The sequence below is a fragment of the Aotus nancymaae genome, unplaced genomic scaffold, assembly GCF_030222135.1.
Source record: "Aotus nancymaae isolate 86718 unplaced genomic scaffold, 86718_ANA_hifiasm-v0.15.2.pri h1tg000016l, whole genome shotgun sequence".
In the NCBI taxonomy this organism is placed as follows: Eukaryota; Metazoa; Chordata; class Mammalia; order Primates; family Aotidae; genus Aotus; species Aotus nancymaae.
Window position 1 is genome coordinate 13,103,851 of NW_026988428.1, and position 25,190 is coordinate 13,129,040.

At 34.7% G+C, this 25,190-nt stretch overlaps 1 pseudogene; it reads left to right on the forward strand.

Moving 5' to 3' along the window:
* The first annotated feature begins 1,500 nt into the window (after positions 1–1,500).
* On the forward strand, positions 1,501–19,254 carry LOC135275239 (uncharacterized protein C12orf50 homolog; annotated as a pseudogene).
* Positions 19,255–25,190: the final 5,936 nt, after the last annotated feature.

Below are 25,190 nucleotides of genomic sequence, written 5' to 3' on the forward strand. Positions count from 1 at the left end.
AACATTTGTGTACAAATGAACATTTGTACAATATGGACATATATTTTTACACCCCTTTGTATGTAGCTGAAAATGGAATAGATGGGACTTATGATGACTCCATGTTCAGCCTTTTGAGGAACTGTCAAATTGTTTTCTAAAGTAGTTGCAACATTTTACATTCCCAACTGCAATGTATGAAGATTCCAGTTTCTTCACATCCTTGTCAACACTTGTTATTGTCTTTTTAATTAAAAAAAAGTAATAATTGCAATCACTGTAGTATGAAGTGATATCTCATTTGGTTTTGGTTTTGTTTTGAAACAGAGTCTTGCTCTGTTGCTCAGGCTAGAGTGCAGTGGGATGATCTTGGCTAAGTGCAACTTCAACCTCTGGGGTTCAAGTGATGCTTCCACCTCAGCCTTCTGAGTGGTTGGGACTACAGGTGTGCACCATCACACCTGACTAACTTTTGTATTTTTTGTAGAGATAGGGTTTTGCCATGTTGCCCAGGCTGGATCTTACTCATTCTTTCTGCATCACCTTGGGGTTCTGAGTGTCTCTTCACTCTCTGGCTGAGAGGGCTGGGAACTGCTTTTCTGCTTTTCAGCAAAATCTAGGCCTTGTTGACAGGTGCTCTCGTGGCTCACCTCCATGTGCCAGGGGGCTGGCTATTTTTCAATGATTGCTTATCCTTTTGATGTCATATCTAAGAAAGCTTTGTATAACCTAAGGATTCTTCCAAGAGTTTTATAGCTTCAGCTCCTGGATTTTGTTCTTAGATCCACTTTGCATTAATTTTTGTTTATAATGTGATGAAGTTGTGCAACTTAATTACTTTGCATGTGGCTATGTAGTTGTCCCAGCACCATTTGTTGAAAATACTATTCTTTCTCCATTGAATGGTCTATGTACCCTTGATGAAAACCAATTGAGCATAAATTGATTCATATAAAGGTTTATTGCTGGTCTTGCAATTCTATTCCAATGATACGTAGATCTATTTTTGTTTTTATGCTAGTTCGGATAGTCTTGATTACTTTAGTTTTGTAGTAATGTCCATATAAATTTTAGAATCAGCTTGTCAATTTTTGCAAAGAATTCTGTTGGGATTTTGATAAGGGTTGTATTGAACCCATAGATTAATTTGGAAAATATTGCCATACCAACAACAAATCAATCCATACACAAGGATATTTTTCCATTTCAACATTTCTGGAACTTCCTTCAACAACATTTTTTTCTTCTTTCAACAGTCTTTTCAGAATATAAATTTTGCACATCTTAAAATTAATTCCTAAATATTTTTCCTCTTTGATGCTATTGTAAGTGGGATTATTTTTCATTTCATTTTCAGTTTGTTCATTGCTAATGCGTAGAAACACAATCTATTAATGCATTATTATTATACATGTTGTAAAATAATATATAGTTAATTAGGAGGGCAATGATTGATTATTGAATATACTTATCATCACATTTATCTTTAATGGACTAAAATGTTGCATTTTCTGTGCAGATATGACACTACAGAAAGAAAGTCTGGAAGGAATTCCACTCCAGACCCAGAATCAGAAACCTTTGAAACCTCAGGACAATATATCACGACCCATCCACGGTCCTTTAGTTTTAAAAACCAATTTTGAGGAAGAAGAGGAAATAGATAAACAAAATGGTTAGTAGACCTTTTCTCAGGTTTATAATGCGCATTCAGAAACCTCGCGACATTTTCTACATATATGTTTAAGTATAGAGATTTATGATGAAATATATAAGGCAGATTTTGCTGAGAACATTACTTGAATTGTATTAAACAAATTTAATTCGTTATGTTCTAATTTGTTCTATCTCTAACATATTTAAGAACATTTGGGTTGGAAATTTTTTGTTGTGTGATGGTTGGGAGACATATCTGATGCTTAAATATATACAGGTGTATATATTAGTATATAGAGAGAGATACTAATAAGTTCCATTTTTTATATAAATTGTTTCTAAAACACATTGATGCACATGTTTCTATTTATATACATATGTATTAATAATATATTAGCTTCACATTTAATCCTTGAGTTGCAGAGATCTATGTAATAGTTAATAATCTATAAAGCACTGTCATCTGCATTATTCTAGGTCATCTTCACAAGAGTATGAACAGGTTTAGAACCCAGGTTTTTGCAGTTTAGTTCATCCTTTGCCTCCCATATCAACCCAGAACAGTGGTGCCAGAAAGTGTGTATATACAAGATAAACATGAAGAAAAATAAACTCTCACTCTGTCTTTGTGCTGGAATGTGTCCTTCTGTGGGTCACAGGCCACCATAGTTTCTGTGCTTAGGAATACACAGAGCTACTTATTACTGTTTCTGTGTGCTGCAGCTCCATGTCTCTCATGCCTACATCAACCTCCAAATAAACATACACCATCTCAACATTGAGTCTATACATTCAGCATCTCATTTCAAAGTACATAATACATAGTCCTTTCTTTTCTCTTGACTCATCCTCTTTAATACTTAAAATGTAGCAACTTGAAACTATTACTAGTATGTAAAATTATTGACTTTAAACATATAAAAACATAATCTATCCATGAAAACAGTATTTGGGGTTTTTCTTTCTAGTTTATAAATTTTCAGCTTATTTGGCTTGGGGAAAATTTAACTAGAAAAATGTATCCTATAGATGCTTCTAGTTTATGGACAAGGACTCCTGAAGAAATTGAAGAAATAAGAGCAATTGTGGAGATGTGTCATAAATCTGCTAAGAAATCAAACATTTTTTGTACTTTATAATACTTGATGTGATCAATATACTATTACTTTTGTTATGGTCGATTAGGAGAATAATACAGATTTCATACTTCTCCAGGTATTTCATCCTCGAAAAGTGTGGCCCGTATATCAGAGAAAGAGTCAGAAAAGACGTTGGAAAATGGCAGTGAATTGCAAAACGGTAAGAAATGAAAAGGTAGCATTCATAGTGATATATAAGAGATACTTGGTGTGATAGACTGAATTATTTAGTATGATGTACAGAAGAATAAAGTGATAAATAATACATTGTAATTGAGAGCTAGAAAAAAGTGTTTGTATTGGATGACCCAAAGCTGCTATTAATGGGGTTATGTTATCCTAGAGAAATGACAGAATGAATAGACTTCATAACACACAATGACACTACACACTCCATGGGGTAATCCTGTAAATAATTTGCTTTTACCATTTTATTTGTCTTTGAGATAAATCACCCCTGTGAAAGAGGTCTAGATTTTTCTTTCTGAATAGAAAAGTAAGCCTAGCCCAAGAAGAAGAGATCACAGAATGACGCTAGCGGCAGGACAAAGATTATTTGGTCATTGAATGAGAGTCTTCTGTGGACAAGACTATTTCAGGGTCTGTGCTGGAGGACAAATCAACGTCTCTGTGTTTTATGGCGCTTACTTTTGGAGAATCTGATTTATTGTGGATGAACATCCACAAGATGCTGTGCAAGTCTGTTTGTAGCGAACTATTCAAACGTGCGGCGGTAGGTGGCAGCAACACACCATCAGTTGGAGAAGAGTCTGCAAGACTTGGGAGCCATATAGGGAAGGACAGATTGCAAGGCTGCACTACTCAGAGGAGAAAAAACAGAAGGAAATAAAAACAAAAGAAAAAAATAAGTTAACAATGAACATTAAAGATGGCATATTGACCGGGCGCAGTGGCTCAAGCCTGTAATCCCAGCACTTTGGGAGGCCGAGGCGGGTGGACCACGAGGTCAAGAGATCAAGACCATCCTGGTCAACATGGTGAAACCCCGTCTCTACTAAAAATACAAAAAATTAGCTGGGCATAGTGGCGCGTGCCTGTAGTCCCAGCTACTCAGGAGGCTGAGGCAGGAGAATTGCCTGAACCCAGAAGACGGAGGTTGCGGTGAGCCGAGATCGTGCCATTGCACTCCAGCCTGGGTAACAAGAGCGAAACTCTGTCTCAAAAAAAAAAAAAAAAAAAAAAAGATGGCATATTATGAAGACTATTGTATGTACTTTTGCTTTGTATTATGCTTTCAAGGCTTTTATTTTTAAATAGCTTCAGTTAATTCCTATATAGCCTTCACCTAGATTTCCTTCAAATGTTAGCATTTTACCATATTTGAATTTTCACTCTCTCTAAATATACAATTATAATTTTCTGAACTGTTTAAGAGAATAAGTTATAGAAATGATATCGCTTTGCTTTTACATAACTGTAGTATGAATATAAAATCACAAAATTACCACTGATAACAATATCATTTACAACCTTCTTTTCCCATACATTTTACCAATTATACCATTAATGTTCTTTATAGTAAAATTATTTATTTCCCCTGGTCTAGGATTCAATCTATAATCACACATTGCATTAGGTTGTCATCTCTCTTTTATTCTGCTTTTGTTTATTTTAGAAGAAAATTATCTAGAAGTACATGAGGAAAGGCGAGAGTGTTATTTAATTATCAGTGTAATTATCATTTTGTAGTGTTAATACATTTTATCTGATTGTTCATGGTGAACAGATAAAATCAAAAGCAATATTACAAAATTCAGTATATGAGAAACATATCCATATGTTTAGTGTTGACTAAATACATACAATAGTGTTAGATAGCTTAAATTTTTTAATTGCCATTGAATAAATAATCCAAATAGGAGAATATACTCGCTTACTTCTTTGTTGACAATTACAGAATTTAAAACTCATATATTTATTAATTTATTGTTTATTAGATCACTGTTCAAACAACACTCGCATTAACTTGAAAGCTTTTTTACTTTCATCATGAATTCTACCATAAATTTCTTATTTAAGCATCTAATAATTTCTGGAGTGACTTTTTCTTCTTCTTATTTCTAGGAGATAGTCTTACAGTTCCGAAAAAATTTAACCAATATGAAAGACAAGGTGAAATAAAAGCATCATTGCATAGGAAACTAGGGACTGACATTGCTGCTTCTGAAAATGGAGGTGAGTTAATTTATTACTGATTGACTGAATCTATCACCACATAATAAATGTCTGAATTTTATCTTTTACAACTAATTTTTCTTTTTTTGACCATGTCATGTTTAACAGAGGGAGTTGGAGGTACGTTACAAAATCAGATGCTTTCAGAGACTAAAATCTCTACGAAATACCTTGTGTGAATTTGTGTTCAGTGTGTAAGACATTCCATTTTCCATATTTCAATGAGAAACCTGGTGTGTGTGTGTGCCTGTGTGTGTGTGTGTTTGTGTGTGTGTGTGTGTGTGGGCTCGACTCCAGACTGTAATGAATTTAGGTGTCATGTATGTGCTGTAATATACTGTACCAGAGCTGTAAATGAAAGAGGCACTTAATAAGTCATTTGAGTAAGTCTGCTTTAAAGCAGCTGTATTCAAATATATATCATGTGTGCCACCACATCACATTCTAACTGTGTATTATAGCTTAAATATTTTGGAACTGCTTTTTAGCATAAACATGTTGGAAAATCAATCCTTTGACTGAAAATTCCAGGCATTTGTTTTAAAAATATAGAGAGAGTTTGTGGGGAGATTGAAAGGTGTGGCTGGTGGGAACAATGTGCATGAAGATCAGGAAGGGAGTTGAGAGCAGGTGTCAGTAAGGACCAGTATATCTTAGGCATATTGGTGATACTTTCTGCTGTCCTGGTGTCAGCCATTTTCTTCTGTGTATGCTTTTTTCTTTTTTCTTCTGGTGCTAAAGTAATTTGATTCTTTCTTCTTATATCTGCAGCATTTTAGTCTAGCTGGCATTGTTTAGTTGCCTTGAAGTAATCAGTTTAGCTGCAAATTAGAAACACTGCTAGTTTCTCCCATCGGAGTTCCCACTGTCTATATAACCTGTATAAGTGGGATCCACGTAACCTGAGCAATTCTAATTGAACATTTTGTTGAAATATTATCAAATCCAATTGCCTTTTGGTTAATCAAAAGTTATTTTCAACAATTGATAAACTAATGATTTCATATAAAAGTAAACTTTCCTTCACATTGTGACATTAGTAATATATTCCCTACTTTGTTGGGTGTTAGAAAATGTGAGAATGTCATTATACAGTCATTAGTCTATCTACCATCCTTTTGGTGTGGTTGTTCAACCAGTTTATTACTGTAATATTGTTATAAATTACTATCATAAACTGGTTGAACAACCATACCAAAAGGATGTTACAAGAATTCCATCATCTGGCATTCTAGATTCTGGCATAGTTAGGCTTATTGATTTTCCAGGCATCATACTGTTCTCTGTGTCACTAGATAAAAGAATCTTCTGGGTATATGTATATGATAGATATATCTAAACATATTCAGACCCCTGTATTCATAAGACATCTTTGAAATGAAGGTGATCAAAAATTGAAATTATAATTAATGAGTTAGTGTTCAATTTCAAGAAAAATACTTGAGGTATTGTCTTAGTATTATTTTAATGTGTTATACACTTTAATAAAGTTCACAGATCTGGAGTGAATAGCTTGTTAAAATTTTACGTGTGTATGTATCACTATAACCACATTTATGGTACTCCAGATGGCTCCTTCCCTCCAAGTCAGTAGTCTTCTCCCAATGGTAACCACTACCCTGCTCACTCTTACTATAGGCTAATTTTGCACTTTTTGGCATTTATATAACTGGAAGTATACAGTTTGAACTCTTTTAGTTTGGATTCTTTTACTTAATGCTGTTTTTATGAGACTGATCCATTCTGTTGATTGTAGCAGTAGCCTTTTTATATTGCTGTAAATATCTACAGATAGATAGATATATGCCACATATATACACACATTTCTATATATAAGATGTATACTATATATATGTATGTATATATGAAAACATGGGCATTTCTTCTCTGTATATAGTCTATACATATACACACAGTTGATACACACACAAACCCACACACGATTGATTCTTGTTATTCCTGGTAGCTATGTTCCATAAAGCTGACAAGAACCCTGAATTAGCAAACACTGAATCATTGCTCCTTGGGCAAATACGTACACACACACATATACATACATCTCACAGAGATTATAATCTTAAATCGTAGAAATTACTCATCCTGCTATATTCTGTTTTCTTTATTTTACAAAAGAGAAAACAAAGTTTAGAAGTGTTAAGTGACTCTCCTGAGGTTCCCCCACCGACAAGCCTCAGAACTTGGATTCAGATCCCTTCCACCTCTCCCCAGAGTCAGAGCTTCTTGCACGGTGCTGTGCTGCCCACTCCTGTCTCCAGCCGTTCTCTGGTCATCTCTGTATGAACTGAAATGAGAATGCTGAGCATTGCCATTGTTAGACCTCAGCTAGAAATGTGTGGGTCTAACAACTCAAACTTTTCACCGCTCTTTATACGTTTGTAAACAAATAAACAAACAAAAAACAACACACGAAAGCACCATGAGTATCGATACTGGGATTATGATGAACAATATTTCCAGTGTGGGACTATTGTTAACATTCCTTCTTGCACATGTCTTCTAAAGGCCATAAGCACTCTTTTTCTTTGAGATAAGCTTGCTCTGTATCCTAACCCACAATGAGAATTTTCAGTCCTTTAACTTTAGCCTTTCTGGTGGGGGGCTAGCGGCACATCTTTGTAGTTTTAATTTGTATTTCCCTGATGACTCATAATGTTGAGCACCTTTTCATAAACTCATTGGCCATTTTGACTTTCTCTTTTGTCTGGTGCGTTTTTATGTCTCTAGTCCATCTTAAATGTTTTTTTTTTTCTTATTGATTTCTCTAGGTAAATCTGGATACTTTCTGCCAACCTACTGTCCTGTTCACTAATTCTCTTCCTCTCTACTCTTCAATCCATATTTTAAATTCTAAATTTGTTTGACCTTTTTATTGATTTTCTACTTAAATTCTCTATCAGTTCTCTATTTTGACAATGTGCCTGTTATTTTTTCCAACTTCTTGTTTGATAACACTGGGATATCTCTCATTTTCCTCAGGTTTTTGCTCATTTGTTCTGTCTTACTATGCCCTTCTGATATTTTTTTTGCTACTGAACATTATAGATAAAAATTACATGGTGTATGAATGATGTTGTTTTTTAAGAAAGAAACTTTCCTTCTGGCAGGCAGCTAGACTATCAGCTGGCCACCTTAATTGTGTGAAGGACTGGTTTTGGGCTTTATTAGGGATGATACATTATTTTTCATTTCTTTGAAGGTATAGTCCTCATTCCTAGGATATGACCCTCACCCCTACAGCATTGCTTTACTGGGTTATCAACTGAGACATGGGGTGTTCACCAAGATATCTCTACTCTGGTGAGGCTTCTGTGCCAAATTTTACCTCCCGAGCTGTATGTAGATGCTGAAATCTCTGACCAGGTTTTAACCTCCCAGATGCTGTTTTGCTTAATTCCTAGGGTTCCATTCTGTGCATGAAAAATGTGGGAGTCGGGTAATGACCTAAAGGGAGTTTTAGTTTTATGCCTATTTCAGGGAAACTTCTTTGTTGTTTTTCCTTTTTCATTTCTCCCCTCAAGTTCAAGCCAATTAGACAGTCCCAGACTTTTGGCTGTTTTTTACCTCCTTGGTGTCACTTTCTGCCTGTTATTTCCTTACATGATGAACTAGACATGCTTTCAGTGAGAAATCTGTAGTGAGTGTGGAGTGTAACGCCTTCAGGGAAGAAAACCAGGGTGAATGTGAACGTACAATTGACTCTGTGTCCCTCCATTGCTCTCAGGGACGACACGAGCATGCGTTGGGTTGTTTTCCAATCAGTGTGTTTTGGCATTTCATAATTGATTTTGGGATGAAAGTTATTCTGATAAAAGCCATTTTTGTCATGGCAGAAACCAAATTTTTTTTTTTAACGTTTTCATCACTGGTTTTGTGTAAGCTCCTTGAGGCCAGGAACTGTGTATAATCAATCGCTATAGATAAATATCTGTAGTAGAATGCCTGGCACATTATGTGTACTCAGTAAATACTTGTAGAATAAATGATGATATGTTTAAATGCATTGAATGACTGGGTGAATGTAGACATATTTATAAAATTTACAGTTAATTGGAAGTTAATTTGTTGGAACAATTAACCATATCTTACAGGGTAACCTCAAACAATAAGAAGCATACCTTCTTACATTTAGTTACACAACATTAAATGGTGGCTTTTCTTTGAGTTGGGGAAACCCAACATGATGGAGTTTGTGAGGGGAAGATATAGTGGGTTTTTTGGCCAAATGTTTCACAACAATTTAGGAGTTTTCACTAGACGGTAAACTCACATTGGATTATTAGAAGTAGTATGGAAAGATAATTAAATGAGATTTAAAGTACTCAGTAGCGGGTCTGATACCTAGAAAATTACTCCATGAATGGCAAATATTATTATACTAGTTTCGCTGATTTCTCCACAACTTAGTTCACATTTGGGTGTCATTTTTAAATAAGGTTATTTGACATAAATATATATATATATATATTTATTTATATACATATATATTTACATTTATATATATATATATATTTTTTTGAGATGGAGTTTCGCTCTTGTTACCCAGGCTGGACTGCAATGGCGCGATCTCGGCTCACCGCAACCTCGGCCTCCTGGGTTCAGGCAATTCTCCTGCCTCAGCCTCCTGAGTTGCTGGGATTACAGGCACGCGCCACCATGCCCAGTTAATTTTTTGTATTTTTAGTAGAGACGGGGTTTCACCATGTTGACCAGGATGGTCTCGATCTCTTGACCTCCTGATCTACCCGCCTTGGCCTCCCAAAGTGCTGGGATTATTGGCGTGAGCCACTGCGTCCGGCTGACATAAATATTTTATGCTAAGAAATGGTAACTTTTACGGTAAAGGAATTTGGAATTTTGTATGTAATATTTAAAGCAACTATGAATATTTATCCTGGAAAATAGAAGACCTTGGGGAAACATGAAAACTGCTTTAAGATATCTGAAGATTTTATATGGAAGATAAATTACATTTACTTTAAGTATCTCTAAAGGGTGGGACTAACGATTATTATAAATTAAGGAAAATTTTGTTGACTCTGTGAATTTTCTTGCAATTATTTATATGTAAGTTTACATACTGTGTATTCATATACATATATATTGATACACATATATTAATCTAAACATATAAATGTATGGAGACAGGTATGGTATCACTGAGAAGTGTCCAAACAAAGGTGGACAAAAGGGGTGTTGTAGAAAATATTCCTGTATTGAAAGGTAGTTTGTATCACTTTCTGCCATCATTGCCACTGACAGTAAGGTTTTGTCATAGGAGGTGACTGTTATGTTCCACAGAGGAACATGTTTCTTGGAAGGAAGAAAAAGGAAGCTTTCATGAAAGACAAAGAAATCACCATATCAAAATGTTCAAATACTAAAGGTAATGAATTATTATATAATTTTGATTCATTTGTAATTTGGCTAGACGAGTTAAAGATAAGGTTGCTCGTTATAAAAACCAGTATAAGAGGAATGGTAATAAATCCACATATACACTGAATAGGAATCAAGAGCTCTAAGGTTCCAGTCCTGGCTCTGTCCATAATTGTATGACCATGACAATTTTTCCTTATCTGAAAAATAGCCTGTTGAACTGTATCATTTCTAGGAGTATTGCTAGTTCTAAAGTTACTGGCTCTCTTAAATGGTAATACCAATTCCTTTAATGTATAATATCAGTGTAAATGAATTTTCTTAGAAAATATTGTGAAAATTTTAAAGAGTTTAATCTTGAAAAGACTTGTATATTTTATACTTGTTGCTAACCCTAGTCTGTGAATAATCAAGACATGTGATAAAATATATCCACTATAGTTTTACACTACCTTTAACTGTGCTTAGAATCCACCATGTGGTGTCTCTCTGCTGAGTGCCCCTCAGTCACAGACCAAAAATACAGCTGTCCTGTAATTAGGGAGCTTCACATACCCTCAATCAAAATGCAAACCCATTTTATCTACTATCTCTACCATTAAATATTCTCAAGCATAAGAAAGGGAACTAGTGATCCAATTATTTCTGCGGAAAATTGTAAATCTTTCTCTCATTTTATCACTCAAAGATGGAAAGGTTTTGCCCAATCCATCAAAGAAACTCTTAAAGCTATACTAATATAGTAGCTGCCAGCTATGTATGACTGTTTAAGTTAAAGTTGAATGAAATAAAAAATCAGTTTTTCATTGGCACTAGCCACATTCCATGTACTCAGTAGTCACAGGAGGCTAATGGCTGCCATATTGAACAGCACAGATTTAGAACATTTTCATCATTGTGGAAAGCCCTACCAAGGAGTTCTGCTTCAAAGCATGTAACAAGAAGTTAGTTCTGCTTCAAAGCATATGACAAGTTAAAGTTGTTACATTTAAAATATGTTCAGAACCCCAACTTAAATGGGACCATTCAACATAAAAATTTAAAACCTTTTAAAACTTTTGTATGGAGATATTAAAAATATTGCCACATTTTTAAATTTACATATTGAAAATAATGGCTATAGTTTCAGAGTTTTGTTTTGTTACTGATGACATTTGGAAATCCATGTGGCAACTAGGGAATGTTAATGATGCTTTCCTCACAATTAATAAACATATATATCATTTTAAAGAACTGTTCCCATCATGTAATGTTTGAATAGTGAAATACCAACTGAAATTTTTTTAAAAACTAATATTGACGTTTTATTTTCTTAATTTCCTTTAAAAGATAACAAGGACAGTGCTCATCCAAAGCATTCCCTAACTACCCGACCAGTACCTACAACGCATGTATTAAATGCTACTGAGAATATCAGTATGAAGTGCAGAGAGGATCCCTCTTCAAGTAAGACATTAGCTCTATCACTTTTTGGCCTTATATATATTTGTCTTGCCATGGATTTGTATTGGTTATTTAAAACAGAATTTTTAAAAAGAAAGGAAAAAAAAGTTTCAAAATTATTCAGAAGTAAGAATTAAAGACACAATATCCTCTACTAACTGACAATGAACTGTGATGTAGGTCCTCGTGCATTATATGCTTTCCCACTAGTTTAAATTTGGGTCTTAAAATTAATAATATACTACCTTTTTGGAAGATTCACTAGCATAACATTTTAAATTTCACCCATAGTGGAATAATGCATTGACAGCTTTTTGTTATGTTTTGGATTATTTTTTATTAGTTTGGCTTCTCCTTGACATTCAGTTCAATGAACTACTTCTCTTGATACAGTGAAGACTTGTGAATCTTCCTGATCCCTTCCCTTCTTTCTTTTGTTCCTTATTTTATGTATTGAACCCCTAAAATATTCTTGGATCGCAGCCTGACACTGATAGGAATAATTGTGATTTGCCTCCAAGAAGCCCAGTTTAGTAGCACTTGTTAAAAATATGGATTCCAAATCATTGGACTGGCAGCTTGGGAGTAGGGCAGGGCCATGATGTTTGAGGAAGGGACAGTGAATCAGATCTTTATTGAGGGCTTAAAGCTTAAACTGAGAGAGCACAGAAAGATGTATTAGTCTACTGTAGAAAACTAGTATAATCTACACTGCACATTTGGTGATCAGTTTCTCTGTGCAGTGGTCACTTGTGATTTTTCAGAAGCCCCGCACAGTGAAGTGAGAGAATGCCCCCTCTACAAAATTGTTTGAGAATTCTCTGGAAATATGTACCATAGAAATTCCTGAAAAACTGAGAATACATATAAAATTTTGGATGTGAAAATATGCAAATAAAAAGTGAAAATTTAATATTCTTAGAACTTACAAATTCTGATTACTTAATCGTGACCAAACTCTCTGTACACCCAACTTAAGACCTTAAAAGAATAAGGTAAAATTCACTGAAAGTATTTTACGTTAATCCAACTTCTTAAGAAGTAGTAGTTTTGGCTAAAAAGTACAAAAAGATTCATGTTGAAAGTAATGATTCTAAAACTACTTAATAATAGCATTATAATGATATTTATAATTATATTTTGAATGCAATTTTATGTTCCTTTAAAAGAATCCACACATTCGTTTGGAGAAAAGTATTTTTCTTTGAGGAAAGCTACTTATTGAAGGTTATCTCATCAATCTACTTCCAAGATAGATTTTTTTGGCACTTAAAAATAAATCACCTTTTTTTCTAAAAAGTAAAGTATTAGGGTAGTCCATTTATTTTTTACTCTTGCTTGACATGTGAATGCACAGATATGTAATTATCACCCACAGTAATTTCAAAGATAAAAGCATCTTTTAAAAAAACTGTAAAATTTGTATCTTTTCTAAGTGAACGATGTCCAGCCGAGGAACCCTCATTTTAAAGGTGTGAAAAAAACAAAATGGATTTATGACGAACCAAAGAACTTTCCTGGCTCTGGAATGCAGAGAGGTAAAGTGTCCATACATTTGATATTTCTAAATTGTAATTTTAAAAGGGAGTAAATATCAAATATCTTCTACCTGAAAAACAAATTAGTGTCATGTGACATAGATGTTACTTTAGGTGTCAACTCAACTCTAAACTTCATTATTTTGGCTTCCATTATGCCATCAAGCACTTACAGTGCAATATGTTATTTATGGGTGTGAAACCAGCCTGTGTTTCATTCCTCACTCCCTCCTGCCTTTCGTTACAGCAGTACAGACCCCAGGTCCCCAAAATAAAATGAGTTACCATCGCAATAATAAAAATCGAAATACTGAGAACGCATCTTATGTTCACGTTGAAAGAGATGCCGTCAGGAGTGTCTCGTTGAATGCACCTCCCCGCAGCAGGCCCACACAGGGATCCTACAATGAAGTCCATGTTAACAAGGCACCCAAACCCAACGTCAGTCCAGGTGAGAGGTCCTTTCTTGATGTGGTTTACTTTTGTCTGTGGTTGGCATTCCCATGGAATTTTCTGATGGCTTGGCTAATCTTCACTGCTACCTACTCCCCTCTTCTTTTTCCTGGCCATCACCACCATAGAAACTAGTGAGAAGATTTCTTCCACGTGCACTCCTGCACGTGATTTAAGGGATGTGGAAGAAAACTCACGTTGTGAGTGCAATGACTTCACATTGCACCTCCCTAGAGGGTTTTTCTTCTTCTTTTATCAGAGCACTGCACTTTGTTCCCCCTGGACAGCTTCATGCCACTCTGGAGGATTGTTTTTAAATGGCTGACATTTTCTTGTTCCATTAACTACATTGTTCAGTTATCACTGTCAGACTAGTGCCTTGCCATTTCTGTAGGCCTTCATGATTATTTTCTGAAAGGGTTAGTTTGGGGATTATCTGCCATATTTTTGACAACCTCTTATCCCTCTCACCATGTATAGATTGCTTCTAAGTCATTTCATCATGTAATAGGCAGAGTCATAGTATATGTCTGGAAGTACAAGGCTACCAGGGAGAAGAGAACCAAATCTCTTTTTCTTCCTGTTTCTCAGATGGATTTTGCTCTTTTGAAGTTGAGTTTCATTTCTTTCAACTTAACAAACTGCTGCTCAATTCTGTATGATTTCATGTTTGTATTTTTCCTTGTTCATGGTCTGATTAGTGGAGTTCTGAATATTTTGTGCTTTTGGAAGCATAAGACTATATCTTTCTTAGTTTCTTTTATAATTTAAGAAATATATACACCTACTATGTACCCACAAACAAAATGTTTATATACACCTACTATGTACCCACACAAAATGTTTATATACACTTACTACGTACCCATAAACATTTTGTGTTTCTGGGTACGTAGTAGGTGTATATAAACATGTTGTTTATGGGTACATAGTAGGTGTTTCTTATACAATTTAAATAGACATTTGCATTATTTGAGTTATTTTTCTCTTTTCTTTAGAACGATATAGGAATGTGTATATGTAAATCAGGATATTCTTAGGTGAAACTGGCTTTTAATTTTATTTATTATTATTATTTTATTTATTGTTATTATTGCTAAACTGCAAGTGGATGGCTGTGAAGAATACAATGAGTACTAGAACAGTTGTCGATGTCTAGATTTGTATGAAGGTGCCAGAGTTTATACTCTGTATTGCTTTTGCACCATTAGCGCAAATGTCAACACAAGAGAAAAGCAAATTATTGGTCTTGTGGATCATGTTTGAGAATACAGCTGCATAGTAATATTTGAAAACACAAATATAACATTGTTAGATAGTATTAGAAATGTAGCTATGTCAGAGAAAAATAAGTATTGAAGGACCAGGTCAGGATATAAATGCTTTGGCTGTCTGGGATAGTGAGTTCACTACTTCATCATGCTACTTAGTGCAACCATGGAAGTCACTTCATGGAAGGACACAGGACTTGGGCTGTACCTTCAAAGTTTCACAGTTTTTAAATAAAAGCTCAAACAGACACTAGCAGAACTTATGTAAAACTATGATTAAGCCATGCAGTGAACATTTTTATTACGTTTAGATATCATACTCTCTTGTATCTTATCTTTATTTGAAGCACTGAACAGCCAATTAATAATCTGTAACCATGTTCACTTATAACTTAAATTGTCTTAATAAACTCACTTGTATCCCTGATGCCTTAGCTTTGAAATGGTAAAATAAATTCCTTAGAGAATAGCTTCACCCCGAGATGTTTATAACTTTGAAACACCCTTGGAATATGATTTTAAAGTTCTAAAATATTTAATCCTGGATTCTTTTCCCTCAGACAAATATATATCAACATCATATAATGGTTCAGCCTGGCCAAAACGAATTCCTTCTTCAAAAATATATTCAAAAAGTGAGAAGATATATCCAGGTAACTATTTATAAGTGGTTTTAATGTATTATGCAATTCTGAAAATGAATAAGTTTTTAAGTGCAAGGAATATTTTAGAAAACATGAAGATAAATAAAAATGTCAAGATATATATGCACATTTAATTACTTGGAGTTTAGTAGTTATCATGTCTACTAGTAATTTAATTCGACTGTTTTGCTGTGTTCCTCTTTGCCTATTTTTACGTTGTTACCAGAAAAGGTTTTTATACAGTTCTCTCCTGGGCAACAAACAGCAATTGCAGCAAGTATGTAATATGTTAGATGAATTTTTGGCTGTGCTACAAAGCAAATACATTAAACTGTGTCTTAACACAAGACATTAAGGCTCTGCTATATCTACCATAGACAAATTGGCTGGTACAGGCTGACAGGACATCCAAGATATTTTCTTTACATGTTTCTAAACCATGGAATTTTAAAAGACAACATAATCCCTCTGGTTATTATCTCTAAGTTTAAAAGCCAACAGCTGCTAAACCAATTGAGAATGCTAAGAAAACATAATTTTGTTTATATTTACCATAAGAATTCCCTAGACATTTTCTGAGTACAATCCATGTTTTCTTTGCAAGCCTGGTAAGCACTTCTTCTTTCTCCTATGGTATACATTAGAGGTTAGTGTACTCTCTTAGACAAACTGTTTTTTATTTGTTCTTAAATTTGCTGAAGAAAATTTTGTTCCAAACACAGTAGCTAGCTTGAACATGGAAATTGCTCATCTTTTCTTGGCTAGTTGCCATTTTATTCTGTAGTGAACAATTGAATGGAATCATTTGATAATTATTTATTCTCAGTCAGTGTCCAGTGATGCCTCTGACAACTGATTTGGCCACTTTAAACGAAACTTTGGTCAGCTTTCTTTAGAATGTCTAGCCTATGTATTTATGACCTGCCTTTTATGTGAAGTCTTGAAAAGCCACTTGCTAATAAATTGTTTTTAAATAGTTTAATAAATATTTTACTTGAATATTTGAGTCAGTACACACAGGCTAATTTGCGTGCGTGTATATTTCAGAAAAGAAGAAGACAATTTATAATGGTTATAAGGGTAAAAGTTCTTCAACTTAGTTCTTTCCTCTCTGGGGAAGAAAGAGAGGGCTTAAGGAAATGCCACAGCACACCGAATGGTAGCCCCTGGGATAATTTGTGTTGGTTGGGAGATTCTTTATCCTGACTACATACTGCATCCATTCTCATCCAAGGACCAAAGAGTATCCAAACCTACAAAAAAATAAAAGCAGGAACTCAAATATTCGTTCTTCAGGCTTAACATTTGTCAGTCATGTTTAAGACCTCCACAACTTGCTTTATAGGACCGTGTAAACTTGCAGTTTCATTATGGCTTTTAAAAAACGAAGTGGAGGTATAAGAAATCAGAAAATCACATACCCAGTGTTAGGGCTAGAATAATCTGTTAAGTGTGCTCCATATGGCAGTGCTATACTGAGCACTTTTCATGCCTAATTTTATTTAATCATCATAAAAACTGGCCAAATAGGTATAGTCTCCTGGCTTAACAGATAAAGAAAATGAGGTGTAGAGGCCAAATATCTTAGGCAATATAAAACTTCTCATAAGTGGCAGTTTCTGACTTTAAACATAGTTCTGTCTGACTCTAAAAGCGACTCACAAAAAAATTAGACATGACATTTAAAGTATACTCCAGTGCTTTTTGTCATTTGAATGACCATGCATCAGACCTCCTGATCTGGCTTCTGCCCTCTGAGGGGCTAATTCTATCCCATCCTACCCCATAGACTTCTTTTCAAAGCTATTAAAGTTCTTCATATTTAGTAGAAGACTCCCTTTCCCTTTTAATTTACAGTATAGAGTGAGATATTATAGCACTTCTGAGTTATGTGTACTTCCATTAAATAAGGTTTCTTTTCTCTTTCTCAATATATATTTCCCTCTTTTCTGAAACATGTTCCCTTACATTACATGAAGCTCAGAAGCCCAGGTACCCCATCTGATGTTTGTCTCACCCCCATGCTCTCGATTCTGGCTCCACATTAGAATTAACTGGTGAGCTTAAAACAACAACCACCAAAAACCAAAACAGTTCTCAGTCACCACTTAGACCACCAGTGAAACTGATGCTTCATTATACTTTTGTTTCCTCCCCAACTTTCTGAGACATTTTTTAACTTACAAGATAGTTTACTATTCTTTAATTTACAAGAATAGTTCAGTGAACAGCCATGCGTTCTTCACCTATATTCACCAATTAACATTTTGTCACGTTTACTTTCTCTTTTTCCTTGATTGTATTTATATATCTGCATAAAATGTAAAAATACGTATTTCTTTATTTTTGTTTTTTGGAACCATTTGGGAGTTAGTTGCCAATATTCTCACACTTCATTGCTAAATACTTCAGCATGTACCTTCTAAGTTCAAGGGCATTCTCCGATATAATCACACAAGACTATCATATATAGAGAATTCTATCAATGTTGATAGAATTGATAGAATCAACCATGTCTAATATTCAATCTGTATCAAAATTTTCTACTTGTCTGATAATGCTTGTAATAGCAATGTTTCCACAAAATGTAGTATGCACAAAAATCACCTGACAATGTTGTTTAAATTGTAGTCTAATTCGGTATATATGGGTTGGAGGCTGAGGTTCTGAATTTAAAATAAGCTCGTAGGTTCTTGGGACCAAACGTTGGGTACAACAGCCGTAAAATTGTTGGTTTTTTTTCTCATCCAATTTCCAATTAAGCATCATTCATTGCAATTGGTTGTCATGTCTCTATTTAATCTCTTTTTAAAAATCTTATATCTCTTTAAAAATTTCCCAGGATTTTTTTTCCTTCCTTGTCCTATACATGTGTCTTTTTAGAGACAGAATCTTGCTCTGTTGCCCAGGCTGGAGTGCAGTGGTGTGAACACAGCTTACTGCATCCTTGACATCCTGGGCCCAGGTGACCCTCTCACCTCAGCCTCCTGAGTAACTGGGACCACAGGCTCATGCCACAATGACCAACTAATTTTGTAATTTTTGGTAGAGATGGGATCTCACCATGTTATCTAGGCTGGTCTCAAACTCCTGGGATCAAGCAATTCTCTCACCTTGGCCTCCTAAAGTGCTAGGATTACAGGCATGAACCACTGCACATGCCCCATGTCATATAAACTTTAAGAGTTCAAGCCAGTTGTTTTGTAGGATATCTTCTAAGGTGATTTGTTCATTTGTTTCCTCCTAATTACGTTTAGATTAAAATATTTTTTTTTTGCAAAAATACTACAAAGATCAATTAGTTATTTTAAAATCTACACAAGCATTGTATAGATTTGCCCTAATGCCCTAAGCAAACAATTCCATGCGGGTGCCCTTAAAGAACTAGTGAAAGGGGAAGAAAAATGCTTTGTGAAGAACCTCCGCTCTGTGAATTTTACAAAAGTTAGCATTTCTTGTACTCTTTGAAGGACAAGAGAAGGACAGTGCCCAATTCCGAGTGAATCTAAATAAAAACAACTTGTTTGGTTATAAATAATTTGTTTATACAAAAGTTTCTTTTAACCTACTTGTTTTGTATTGCATGTGTGTTCTAGCTATGGAAGTATTTATAGGAGTAGGAAATACTGCATTATGATGATAATGTTTATGACATCTGTTTTTAAAAAACAGAAATTGTTTTGAAAATTGAGAAAGCATGTAAAGTAGATGTTCATGAATGAAATGCCCTGGCATGATATGATGTGATATGATAGTCTATTGTAAGTACTTGTAGAGACTGTCTTGGTCATAAACGATGGAGTAGTGCTAAATGTTTTAGCAACTGGCTCTTTTCCCCACCTCGCTCCCCTCCCCCAGAAAAACCAACTGGAAAAAATCCAAAACAAAATCGCTCTGGTTTTTCACATTTGACAATTAGCGTAAAGCAAATAGTTTCTCTACAGCCAATTTCAAGCTATAAATGTGACATCAGTACACTTGCAAAATTCCTGAAAATTTCTCAGTTCTCACATGCTTATCTGAGCCCACTCCAGTACATTACTGGTTTTAAGGAGAGAAACCCAACTCAATTTTATTCATGGGAAAACTGGAATTCTTGGCTAATATAATTGAAGAGATTAGGGACAGAGCTGACCCCAGACCTGGCTGGATCCATATTTCCTTCACCAACTCTTGGCTCTTAGCCAGTTGTCCCTCTCTCCCTCTCTATATACTGCAGTTACTCCAGAAGCTCCAGACCTAGGTTTTGGAGCAGAATTGGCTTAGATTAAGAATAGTAGCTCTAGCTCAGATTAGCTTGAAACATCAACCTACCACATGTTTGCCACTGCAAACATGGACAACTTAATATCTCTGTGGGCCAATTTCTTCATCTGTATGGTAGAGATAGTAATAGTATCTGTCACTGGGTTTTAGACGTTTAACAGATAAATACTCAATAGTTTAGAATTCTTGGCAAAGAGTGAGTAATCAGTCTTTTCATTAGCATCATCATTCTCAATTAACATCAGAAGAAATAAGTCTTTCTCATTCAGCTAAAGCCTGAGTATTGAATCTCATCTAACGATGTAGAAAACATGCTCATCCTTAATAGTTGTTCAAGCTAGGGGATTAGCTAATCTTTGGGTCCCGGGGGTCATCGTTACTCACATTAAGTAGATTGAAAATGGGAAAAAGGTGATTCCCTAAAAAATGCCCTGATATACTTGACCTAAAATGAGAGCAAAAAATATATGTTAAAGAACAAGCCAAAATAATAATTACTATACAATATTTTTTAAAAATATAGTTTTCAAAAGAGTTATGTGAAATACATGTGATCACATCAAAGTTGATCTTAGTGACATGAAGCTATGCTTTGGGTAGAAAAATCAAGGTGACAAAAATTATCTATGTATAAATTCATGGAAAGTGCATTATAGTAGTTTCTTAAAATGCAAAGACCATTGGTATTTGTGATCTCATAGGAAATTTACTCTAATTAACAAAGATATAATATTATCTGTCAAATTCAGCACACTTTTGTTTTAATCATTGCAGAGAGGTAAACTTACCAGTGTCTGAAGTTTTACTGCATTACTTGGTTACTTGAATGATTTATTCCATATTTCTAATTGTGTAGTTTCTGTTAACTAAATGTGCTCTTTCCCATCGTATCTCTTTCTCTCTCTGATGTGTATTTAAACACATGTAATAGAAAGGTGTGATGAACAATGGTCTTTATTTGTGAGGAAATATCCACTAAGACGTTTTTCATTAAACTTTCAAATGATAAGTTTAAATAGTTGCAAAGGGTGTAATTTTCAACATTGTTTCAATACTGACGTTAAAGGTAAAAGTTTTCTCATTCTTATTATGAATTTGTCTAATGACATCTTATAATTATTTGATACTTATCATCTACTTTAAAAATACAAGAACGATAATCTTAATTAAAGCCAGTAGAAATGATAAGTCTGTTGTATTGGAACCACGACCCACTCCTTTCACCACCTCTCAGTTTAGTGTGACAGAAGCTCTACTCTGAATGGATGGAGCCAAGAACATAGAGCTCTTTCTATGTCTAGATTCTAGTCAAGAACTATAGTATGTGTCTGGGGGGGAAGAAAGCTGCTAACGTTTCTTATCCTCCCCAGTTCCCAACTCCATGTTGCTAGAGCTCTATTTTTCAGGCCTGAATCTTGTTTTCATTAAGCCCCTTGATAAAGCAAAAGTTCCAAGAGATTTGAATCTTGTTTTCACCAGCCCCATGCATAAAGCAAAAGTTCTATCTCACATGCAGCAGACTAGGAATCATTGGACCCCAATTACCTTTGCCTCAGATGGAGCATGGGTGGAGGTCCCATGCCAGGAGGCACAAGTCATAAAGACCAGAAATTAGCACCTCTGCTTCACGCCCCAATTGTAAAACAGGGGTGTCACTCCAAAAGAATTTAGTGACTATCCCTGCTCTTAGCATTAGCACTGAGATTTTGTGCAGGTAGAGAGTAGAAAACTCTGAAGCGCTCCAAAGAAAAACCAAATTTATTTGAAATAGAACATAGTGTGGGGAAGTTTAAAATTATGGATGCTCTGAAAACAGTGGTGATTCGAGATAAGTAATTAAGAGGAGGCTAGTCTCTCTGAGAGAGGAGCAAACTAAACTGCAAACCAGCTAGAAGTTTACCAAAGACAACCTGGTAAAGAGACAATTAAAAATAGCTCTTTTGGGATCGGAACAAACTTGGAAGATTGGCCTCCAAGCTTAGCTCTCTGAAGGAGTCAGAATTTGCTCAGGTTAAACCGTGGAGCAATTTATGCCCTATACATTGATGACACAACAGAGCATTAAGCTAGCAATGTATGGAAGCTAATATCTCAGTGTGATACCAGTAGAGGTGGACAACTTAGCGGAGAAAATAGGGAAAGGGGCAAAATGAACCCTGCTAAAGCCCTTGTTATCCCTGTTTACTGTGGACATGCCAAGGCTACATCCTCTGAGGAATGACAACAGAGGCTGCATATTGTGGGAGAAAATAGATTTTACTCAAGTATTTCAACAAAGTCACTCAAAAATTAAAAAGCAAACAGCAACAAGCTTCAGGTTAAGGCGAGAGATCATTGTCACAAATGTTGAGTTTTCAGTAAAAGATTATGATACATGCAAAAAAACAGAAATGTATAATTCACTTATAGAAACACAGAAGGCAATAGAATGCCTCCTGTGAGAGGAATGTGATGTTCAACTGTGCATCGATTTTTTTTTCAACATTTATATTGGCTTCAGGGGTACAGGTTTGTTTATACAGGTTTGTTCCAAAGATAAACTGCATGTCCTGGGGTTTGATGTATGTATTATTTTGTCACCTAGGTCATAAGCATAGTACTTGATAGGTAGTTTTCAATCTTTACCCTCCTCTCATCTTCCGCACTTGAGTAGGCTCCAGTGGCCGTTCTTCCCTTCTTTGTGTCCATGTGTACTCAATGTTTAGCTCCTACTTGTAAGTGAGAAGGTGCAATGTTGGTTTTCGATTCCTGTGTCAGTTCCCTTAGGAAAATGGCCTCCAGCTCCATTCGTGTTGCTGCCAAGGACATGATCTCATTCTTTTTTATGGTTGTGTAGTATTTCATAGTGGATATATGCCTCATTTTCTTTATCCGGCCTACCATCGATGGGCCTTTAGGTTGACTCTGTGTCTTTGCTATTGTGAATAGCACTTTGATGAACATACGCATGCATGTGTCTTCACAGTAGACTGTATATACCCAATAATGGAATTGCTGGGTCAAATTGTATTTCTGTTTTAAGTTCTTCGAGAAATTGCCAAACTGCTCTCCACAATGGCTGAACTGATTTACATTCTGACCAGTAGTGTATAAACATTGCCTTTTTTCTGCAGCCTTGCCAGCATCTGTTATTTTTTGGTTTTTAATAGTAGCCATTCTGATTAGTGTGAGATAGTATCTCATTGTGGCTTTGCGTTGCATTTCTCTAATGATTAGTGATGTTGAGCATGTTTTCATATGCTTGTTGCCTGTGTATATGTCTTCTTTGAAAAGCGTTCATGAGCAGACAATGCTCATTGAACATTTTAACAAGTAGAGACTATCAATGGGTAAAAACCATGAAAAAACCCTAACGAACTGAAATTTTGGCGTTGAGCACACAATAACTGAAATGGAAAAATATAGTATAAGGGCTCAAGGGTAGATTTGAGAACTGCAAGAGAAAGAACCAGTAAATTTGAATATAAATTAACAGAAATTATGCAATCCGAAAAACCAAGAGAAAATGAAAGAAAGATGAACAGAGCCTAAGAGAAATATGAGGCATTTTACCAAAATGTAAGGAAGGAAAAACTAATGGCTGAAATTCCTCAAATTTGGTTAAAAGTTAATGTGCATATACAAGAAGCTCAACAAACTCTAAGTTGGATATACACAAATATATCTGCATCCAGACACATCATGTTAAATATGATAAATACCAGTGATAAAGGCAAATTCTGGAAAACAACAAGATAAAAATGTTTTGTTACATAAAATAGAACCACAGTATGATTAACAGCTACCTTATCGTCAGAAACAATATAGGCAGTTTTCACTGTAGGCCAAAAGAAAAAAAAGGGTCAACCAAGAATCTTTGTCCAGAAAACTAGTTTTAAATGCTGTATTTCAAAATTAAAGGCAAAATGAAAACATTTCCAGAAAACAAAAACAGAGAATTTGTTGTTGCCAGTATGCATACCTTAAATACTAAAGTAGAATTTTCAGGTGGAAAGCAAGTGACCTGAGTCAGTATTTCAAATCCACATGAAGAAACAAAGTATGCTGATCAAGGTAGTTGTGTAACTATAAAACTATCATAAGGGCCTATTTCTCTTCCTTCTATACTCTGTTTTAAAAGTTTGTAAAACAATATATAAAATTATATTTTTTAAGCCAGTAATACTTAGAAATGTAATATATTCAACAATAGTCACACAAAGGAGGCAGATGGAAGCAAAACTGTATGATGGCAAAGAAATGACACCAGATAGTAACACAAATCCATAGGAACAGGTGAAAAGAATTAGAAATTATAAATAAAAATATGATTAGTCTCTATTTATAGAACAAACTATAGAAACATACTTTACCTTTTTCCCTCTCATCTCCTTAAAGACATACAATTATCTTAATTAATAAATATAACAATGTGTTATTGGGTTTGTCATGCATAGAAATGTGACGTATGTAACAATAATAGCACAGAAAGGAGGAAGTGGGAATAGACCTATATAGGAGAAACCTCTTATATATCACTGGAATTCAATTAGTATAAATATGAAATAGATTTTGATGTTCAGAAATATTTAGTAAGCCATAGAGCAAATGAAAAAATACTATGAAAAATGAGGAATGATTAAAGGAAGTAAATATTATACTAGAAAATATTCATCAGTGTAAAAGAAAGAGAAACAGCAGAACAACAAAGACATTAGACATATAGAAAACAAGGTAAAATCGTGTACCTGAATCCAACTATATCAATAACATTAATTGTGAATGGATTAAAAAATGTAATCAAAAGGCAGAGATTGTGAGAATAAAAATGAAGATAAAACTATATGCTGTCTACAGAAAACACTCTTTTAAATTCAACAGAAACAATTAGCTGAAACTAAAAGAATAGAAAATATATACCATGCAAACAATTGTAAACAAGAAAATAAAAGATTTGGACAACTGTAAAGGAACTAGACCTAAGATACTTCAGCAAAACATTCCATTTAACAGTTGTGAAATAGATGTTTTTCTCTAGTGCACTAGAAATATTTTCCAGTATAGATCACAGTCTAGGTGATAAGAGAAACCCAGATAAATTTAAAATGATGGAAATTGTGCAGTGTATGTTTTCTGAATATAATGGTTTCAAATGTAGAGAGAAAAAAATTGCGAAAATCATCAATATGTGGAAATTAAATAATACACATGTAAATAACCAAGATATCA